Source organism: Mandrillus leucophaeus, unplaced genomic scaffold, assembly GCF_000951045.1.
Source record: "Mandrillus leucophaeus isolate KB7577 unplaced genomic scaffold, Mleu.le_1.0 Scaffold1287, whole genome shotgun sequence".
NCBI classification, from domain to species: domain Eukaryota; kingdom Metazoa; phylum Chordata; class Mammalia; order Primates; family Cercopithecidae; genus Mandrillus; species Mandrillus leucophaeus.
In genome coordinates, this window is record NW_012101240.1 from 486,105 (window position 1) to 494,151 (window position 8,047).

An 8,047-nucleotide genomic window follows, 5' to 3' on the forward strand; every position below is an offset into this window, starting at 1 on the left:
AAATGGGATCTAATTAAACTACAGAGCCTCTGCACAGCAAAAGAAACTACCATCAGAGTGAACAGGCAACCTACAGAATGGGAGAAAATTTTTGCAATCTACTCATCTGACAGAGGGCTAATATCCAGAACCTACAAAGAACTCAAACAAATTTACAAGAAAAAAACAACCCCATCAAAAAGTGGGCAAAGGATATGAACAGACATTTCTCAAAAGAAGACATTCATACTGCCAACAGACATATGAAAAAATGCTCATCATCACTGGCCATCAGAGAAATGCAAATCAAAACCACAATGAGATACCATCTCACACCAGTGAGAATGGCGATCATTAAAAAGTCAGGAAACAACAGGTGCTGGAGAGGATGTGGAGAAATAGGAACACTTTTACATTGTTGGTGGGATTGTAAACTAGTTCAACCATTATGGAAAACAGTGTGGCGATTCCTCAAGGATCTAGAACTAGATGTACCATATGACCCAGCCGTTGCATTACTGGGTATATACCCAAAGGATTATAAATCATGCTGCTATAAAGACACATGCACAGGTATGTTTATTGCGGCACTATTCACAATAGCAAAGACTTGGAATCAACCCAAATGTCCATCAGTGACAGACTGGATTAAGAAAATGTGGCACATATACACCATGGAATACTATGCAGCCATAAAAAAGGATGAGTTCGTGTCCTTTGTAGGGACATGGATGCAGCTGGAAACCATCATTCTCAGCAAACTATCACAAGAACAGAAAACCAAACACCACATGGTCTCACTTACAGGTGGGAACTGAACAATGAGATCACTTGGACTCGGGAAGGGGAACATCACACACTGGGGCCTATCATGGGGAGGGGGGAGGGAGGAGGGATTGCATTGGGAGTTATACCTGATGTAAATGACGAGTTGATGGATGCTGACGAGTTGATGGGTGCAGCACAGCAACATGGCACAAGTATACATATGCAACAAACCTGCACGTTATGCACATGTACCCTAGAACTTAAAATATAATAATAATAATAAATAAATTTAAAAAAAGAACATCCAGACATACTCCCCAGAAGCTCTTAAAATGCAAAAAATAATTTAATAAACATATTCTGATACTTTAAGAAGAAATGCATGGAGCATGAAATCAAGCAGACTTCAATAATCAATCTACACAAATACATTTATGGAACACCTGTATCATACTTCCATTGACTTGCCTATATCCTATTAGCAATGATGGGTTATGTACAAAGAATTATTTTTGCTGTTGGTTATATCATCATTTGTGATATAAGGTGATTTTCATGCAATTATAACATACTTTAAAAATGCTTACTGTGCAGGTTCTGTCAGATAAATATGGCACAATAAAGAAAAAACATTTTGAACACTGATAGCATAGCATATATTTTAAAGATAAATTAGAAGCAAGTGTATGTGAGTGTATACCTGTTGATCAAGGAGGCCTTGATGTTTCCCTCAGCTTGACTAAACTTGACAGGCTTCTTCCAGACTCTGAGCCCCTGACCTCTTTTTTTTCTAGAGCATTTACACAAGAAAAAATTGTAATTGTAAATCCTTTCTCTACCCTTTTGAGATGTAAATATTTTTAAAAGCCTCTTGCCTGTTGTGCTACTCAGGGAAGTCTTTTTCAAGGAGCTGTGAGCCAACCCTTTGAAATGTAATAATCATGAAAGATAGCACCCCTGTCTACCAGTCTCTAAGGGAGGGTAGGAGCCTAACTTCAGTGGATGCCAATTAGCAAGCAGAGATGACCTAATCACAGAGAAAAGTATTTTGCAAACTCAGTGTGCTTCACACACCCCAGTGATCAACGTGCCCCCATCCTCCAGTGTTCTGTAGTTCCCTTCCACTAGCTCATACTAGTCCCAAAGTTCCTCCCACCCCTTGTTATAGTGGTGTTGAGCAGGCTGATTTCTGGCCTCTCTCTCCTATTGTAATTGCCTTGAATAAAGTTTGTCCTTGCTGTTTAACTTTGTCAGATTCAATTTTTGCTTTCACAATATATATGTATACTCACCTTCATATAGCTAACATACAGTTACTGATTGAAAGCCACTTGGAAAAAACAAAAAACATTAATGCCTCATAATATTATAGTCTCTAAAGGGTTCAGGTTTATGCATGCATTCTGGGGTATATATTGTATGAGAACATATACCACGACTTTAATTGTTTTTAATTCTTGTATTGCCTTTCTATCTCACTTTTCTATTTTTCCACATGGGTAATGATAAATATTCCACTTTTCTATTTATCATTACCAACGTACTATGTATTTAACTTATTTATTTGTTATTTTCTATCTTCTCTGCCTAGAATGAAGCTCCATGGGAGCAGGGATTTTTATGTGTTTTGTTCACTGTTGTATCTTCAGTGCCTAGCTCATGGAGTTGCTCACTATCAGTTGAATAAATGAATGAATTAGCTATTAATATTTTTGTTATTGTTATTATTAGTATAAGCTTCTGTTTTGTCTAGGAATTCTAAAAGCTAACCCAGGATTGAGCCAGAAGGCTGCAGACTGCTTCAGAGTGGGCTCTTTTCAGGGTTATTTTATACAGTCACACTCTGGTGCGTTGTCATCAGCCTATACTGAGGGAAAAATGCATGTATTGCTAGAATATTATTGAGGATATTATTCATTATTTTTGTGATGTCCTCTTTGTGCAGACCAATAGTGAAATTTGTCTCTGCTGTCAGTTTCAGAAATTTTCAGGCCATCGGTTCATTTTCGATTTGTGAATACTGGAACTCCAGTAGCTGATGGTGTTTTCTTCCTTGTGTCAGCTGCCAGAAAGCATAGAACAAAATGTGTGTTCTATCACTAGCAAGGATGGCGTTTATGCTATGCACTGATCTGTCCCTACGTGTTTGCTTTGCAACTGTTCTTTTCCCTTTGCCTTACTTTTGTTAATTGTCTTAAATTCGTGTTATATCAGTCTAGTGTCTTCAGTCCTTTTTTCTGAGATGTAAAAGTTGATCTAAATTTTAGTAACATTAAAGTTAGTAAGCTTTTTATTAATAAAATTACTCTTATGGAGATGATAATAACAATTTAGTATTTAGAAATGCTTTCCTAGTCATAATGTATTCAGTTCTTACACAAGTGATGAGAGACAGGCAGCCTAGGAATTGTATTTTCATACTGTAGCCAGGGAAACTGAAGCATAGAATGATCATGTGCTTTACCCAAATTTAAATGGCTAACTAAACTGAGGAAGCCAGAGAGAATCCAGACCTTCAAATTGTTCCTCCAAAGATCTCACTTTTGGTTGATATTCCTTCACTTGGCTCAACTTTTCTGGTTAGATAAACATTTTTCACATAACGTCTGGCTCAGCAGCACTTCCATTGGATGACATGTGGCTTCCATTTTTGCCATGGAATTGCACCATATATGAGTATTTAACTTAGAGACAGACTTGAGAATCAAATTCAACTGCAGAAACAGAATAGGGCCTGGGCTCTGGAGTCAAGACTGTCTGTGTTCAAATCCTAGATCTGCTAATTACTAGCTGTAGAAGCCTATGAAAGTTGCCCAACATTTCTGTGCCCTAGTTTCTCACATCATCTATAAAACAGAAATGAAGATACTAAGAATACCTAGGTCATTGGATTGTTTGGAGAAGACAATGAGAGGATACATTTAAAGCTCCTAGAACAGTACTGGGAACATAGTAGGCACTGAACAATTGTTAATTGTTTTCTTAGACCAGATCCCAGGGAAATGAGCCAAACCTCAGCTTGTGTACTAAAATATAACATAGTTATTTGCAACTGGGAAGCAAGAGAGAAGAATAAAAGAGAAATGAAGTTGGGATAAAAGTAAAGAAAATGCAAGGTAGTATGTTTTTAAGCTGGCCATGATGTCATAAGAAAACAAAGATGAATGCTCAATCTTGTGGGACTTCATCCATGTAGGCTATATGGAATCACTGCATTCAGGGACAGCCCATTGAGCACAAGGGAGTAGAAGAGGTTTTTTGTTTTTTTTTTTTTCTTAATCCTTATCTTCTGTTTCTCATTGATCAAAGTTCAGTCCGTGGGACATTAACTCTCCTCTACTTCTAGCAGGTCGTGTTACCTGGCCAGATCCCATGTCCTCAGATGTAGCATGGGCCTCATCTGAGCTCAGAAGTGTGAAGAACCAAAGCCTTTGTAAGTTTGGCTGCCTAGGATGAGCATCAGAGCTGCTGCAATTTCTGCCATGGGGAGTGCAGTAAATGCTGAATATGAACCTATATCTCATCCCAGGGGAGCTGAAGCAGTTGCTAGTGTTAAGAGGTGCAGGGGTATTGGAGGTGGCTGGGACTCTTCATTGAGAAAGTGGCTAAAGTCCAGGGATAGGCGAGGCTAAGAAAATGTAGGGAAATACTAAATTAGGTCCGTTACTACCATTACCTCCTGAAATCTTCTGTAGTAGACACAGACACCCACTGTTCGGATGTCCCTTCAAGAAGGGACTTGCTGCTATGATGAACTCCATTAGCTGAAGGCCTTCAGCTATGATCACCTTCACAATCCATCTTAGTTTTCAAGTAAAGGGCAAATCCATCTGGGGAACTCTGGAATAAGCAAGGTATTGGTGGCCAAGGTTTTATACTTCTCAGGATGGCTCTGGCCAGAAATTGAACAAGGCAGGGGTAACAAGGACTTAGCCTTTTCCACCAAGCTCTTGATGACATTACCAAGCAAATCTTGTTCTACATCTCCACTTTGGCCTAGACCTTGTCAGCCTGCAACAGGTTTGATGGCTATCTCTGCCCAATCCTGCCTTCTTTTCTTTCATTTTACTTCCCAATAAATATACCTTTCACATTTCTTGGTACATCACAGGGTCTGCTTTCCAGGGAGGCCAATCCCAACACTTCCCTAAAGCAAACACATGTATTAATAGATATTAATTATATGAAGGCTAAATCCTAAAATAGAAAGGAGGAAATACTTTAGTCAAGCAGAAGCTACCTGGGAAAATTTTTAATACAAATGAATAGTCATCAGTGTATATTTACTATACAAAAGGGCCAACCATAGGTTCTTATTAGATACCAATAATGTATTCAAAATTAATTTTAAAAAGCTTAGAAAATATGACTATGAGAAAACAAAATTTTTCTTATTGTAAATTATATAATAACAAGAACTGCCTTTTTGAAGACCTACTATGTGCTAGGTATTGTGGTAATCATATCATATATACTTTCTTATTTAATCTTTGCAATAACTCTGCTATTTTCTCTTGGTTTAGACAAGAAAATCAAGGCACAGAAACTAAGAAAATTGTCAAAGATCTGACAGAGGCAGGATTTAGATCTAGGTAAGATCTAGGAAGCTCAAATTCTTCACCATTACTTTATGATAACAGCTTGCAAATGCCAATGTTGTACATGCATCTGGCTGAACACTACATGTACTATTTAATCCTCATGACAGCCCCTTGGAGCACGTGTGGTTGTTATCCACAATTGAGGCCAACGACTTTGTATGACTCAGGAAGGTCAAGCCTAACAGGTAAAAGAGTTGGGGTTCAAAACCAAGACAATTTTGTTTCAGAGCTTATCACTATTCTATGTTGTCTTCATCAGATATAAATAGTTTGCCCTTGACCTGCAGTAATCTATCTTACAGAAATCCATGGTATGAGCATTATTGGTTATACTCAAGTTAAAGTCATCCACAGTAAAACTGAGAACTGCCTATCAATTTTGCTAAAGGACATACTGTACTTCCTTAACTTGAGTCTCAACTTAGTGTTGACATGGGGGATCCTATACGTCAAGATTATTTGCCTATTGAACTTGTCATCTGCTTTTATAGAAATTCAAGTTTAATATGTGGTAAGCCTCAGAAAGCCGTACATGCTTTGATATGCTTAGAGATTTTCCAGGTGTTCAAATGATAGTGAAGACCAGTAGACCGGTCTTAACTTTCCACTGAAACATTTAACCAGAACAGTCTCTGGGTCTGAGTCTTTCCTTTTTGGGATGTAACAGGGAAACGAGTAGACAGAATGTCTGTCTAATTGCCGTTTCTCCAAACACCACTGTCATGTCTCTGGGCCATTCCTCAAGCTATTCCCTTTTACTGGAATTATTTTCACTCGTTTCACTATCTGACTAAATCCTTTTGAGTCTTAAAGATCTGGCTCAACCCTTACTTTTTCCTGTGAAAACTTCCCAACCCTTTTCCTCTGGACTGCGACTAACCATACTTTTTGCAAGAATGAGTAACTTCTGTGCTTTCACTTTTTTATACGTCTATTACAGAATCTTTCATTATGTATATGGTATATGTTCATCTTTCATTGTTGGTTCTTTGAAGGCAAGAGCCAAGTATTTTAATGATTCTTGAACTTGCTGTGCCTAGTGTAATATCTGGTACATATGGGTGCTCAGATTGTTCCATTGTTATTTAAGAATCAGAATATTCAAAGGCACAAGAGAAACATTACCTATCTAACCACATTCTATGTGACTGGAATTTCCAATAGGCATGTCAGGAACAATTCACTAACCACAAGTCGGTAAATAATTTTTTCTGGGACAATGTGAGGGCAGGGACCGTGTCTATCTTATTTCACAACAGCATCTCCAGCTTCTAGTGTCATATCTGGCACATAGTAAGTTGCTGATCCAACGCTATGAAACTATTATTTTCACAATGCTGCCATACACACACTATGTACACTACCACCAGTATATTATTACTATGAGAATGCATTTATTTTAGAAGTTACATTCCCATGCCAAACTAATTGGGAGAAACTCTTAGTTGAGACGTCGACTTGGCAACCTGCTATATCAATGTACACACAAATTTCTTTTTTCAGACTCTCCATGATATAATTTTGCAACAATCAAGATTTCCATGACTTTTCCAATCTCCCATTCTTTATTGGCTCTTATTACAACTAATTGTAAAATAGAGTTCTTGTAAACCACACCTTTATGTGAGCACTGAAGAATAGCCTAATGAACTAATGGGCTAGGTTTACTGTATCTCACTGAAATACCTCTTCTTGTCTGGCAGCTCTTCCACCAGTACATTCAAATTGAACGTAATTTGGCCAGCCCTCCACAGCTGGGGAGTCTTTTTATGCTTCTGAACACAAATTCAACCCTTTATACCCACACCCACCCACTCATTCACCCATGTCTTTTCCCAGCCTGAGCTTCATAATGGATGTGATGCCACATCTACAATGACCCTTTCCTTCTCCCCTGAGGGTCCTCATATATCCTTCAGTAAACTCAGTGCCATGTAATTGTTGAACAAATAGGTCATGAATCAGCCTGCAAGTGTAGATGATGATAGCTTGTTTAAAGTGAGAATGATGGAAGGGCCCCAGAGAAAATAAGAAAGGTAGAAATTTGCCAGAAGTCAACTGAAAAAAATTGGAGTTTTCATCACTATGTTCTTTTAGTACAGGTTTTAGCTTCCCCTCAAAACATACAGCTTTTCTCTTTATAAAGTAATTTTCTACATGAATATTTATAGCAACATTGTTCATAATAGCCAAGAGGTGGAGATAACCTAAATATCCATTAACCGATTAATGGATAAACAAAATGTGGTATATTCATACAATGGAGTAGTAATTGGGCATGAAAAGGAATGCATTACTTCTTGACTAATACATACGACAACAATGAGGAATCCTGAAATCACGCTAATGAAGAAAACCAAGAACACACCACACGTTATATGATTCCATTTATATGAAACATCCAGAACCAGAACAGGCAAATCTATAAAGAAAATAAACTAGATTAGTGCTGGGAAGGATGGGGTGATAGGATGTTCATAGCTATAGGCACAGGGTTTTCTCTTGAGTGATGAAAATGTTCTAAAATTGACTAATGGTGACGGTTGCACCTATTTGTGAATATACTAAAACTATTGAATTAGACACTTTGTTTGTTTGTTTGTTTTATTATACTTTAAGTTCTAGGGTACATGTGCACAACGTGCAGGTTTGTTACATATGTATACATGTGCCATGTTGGTGTACTGCACCCATTAACT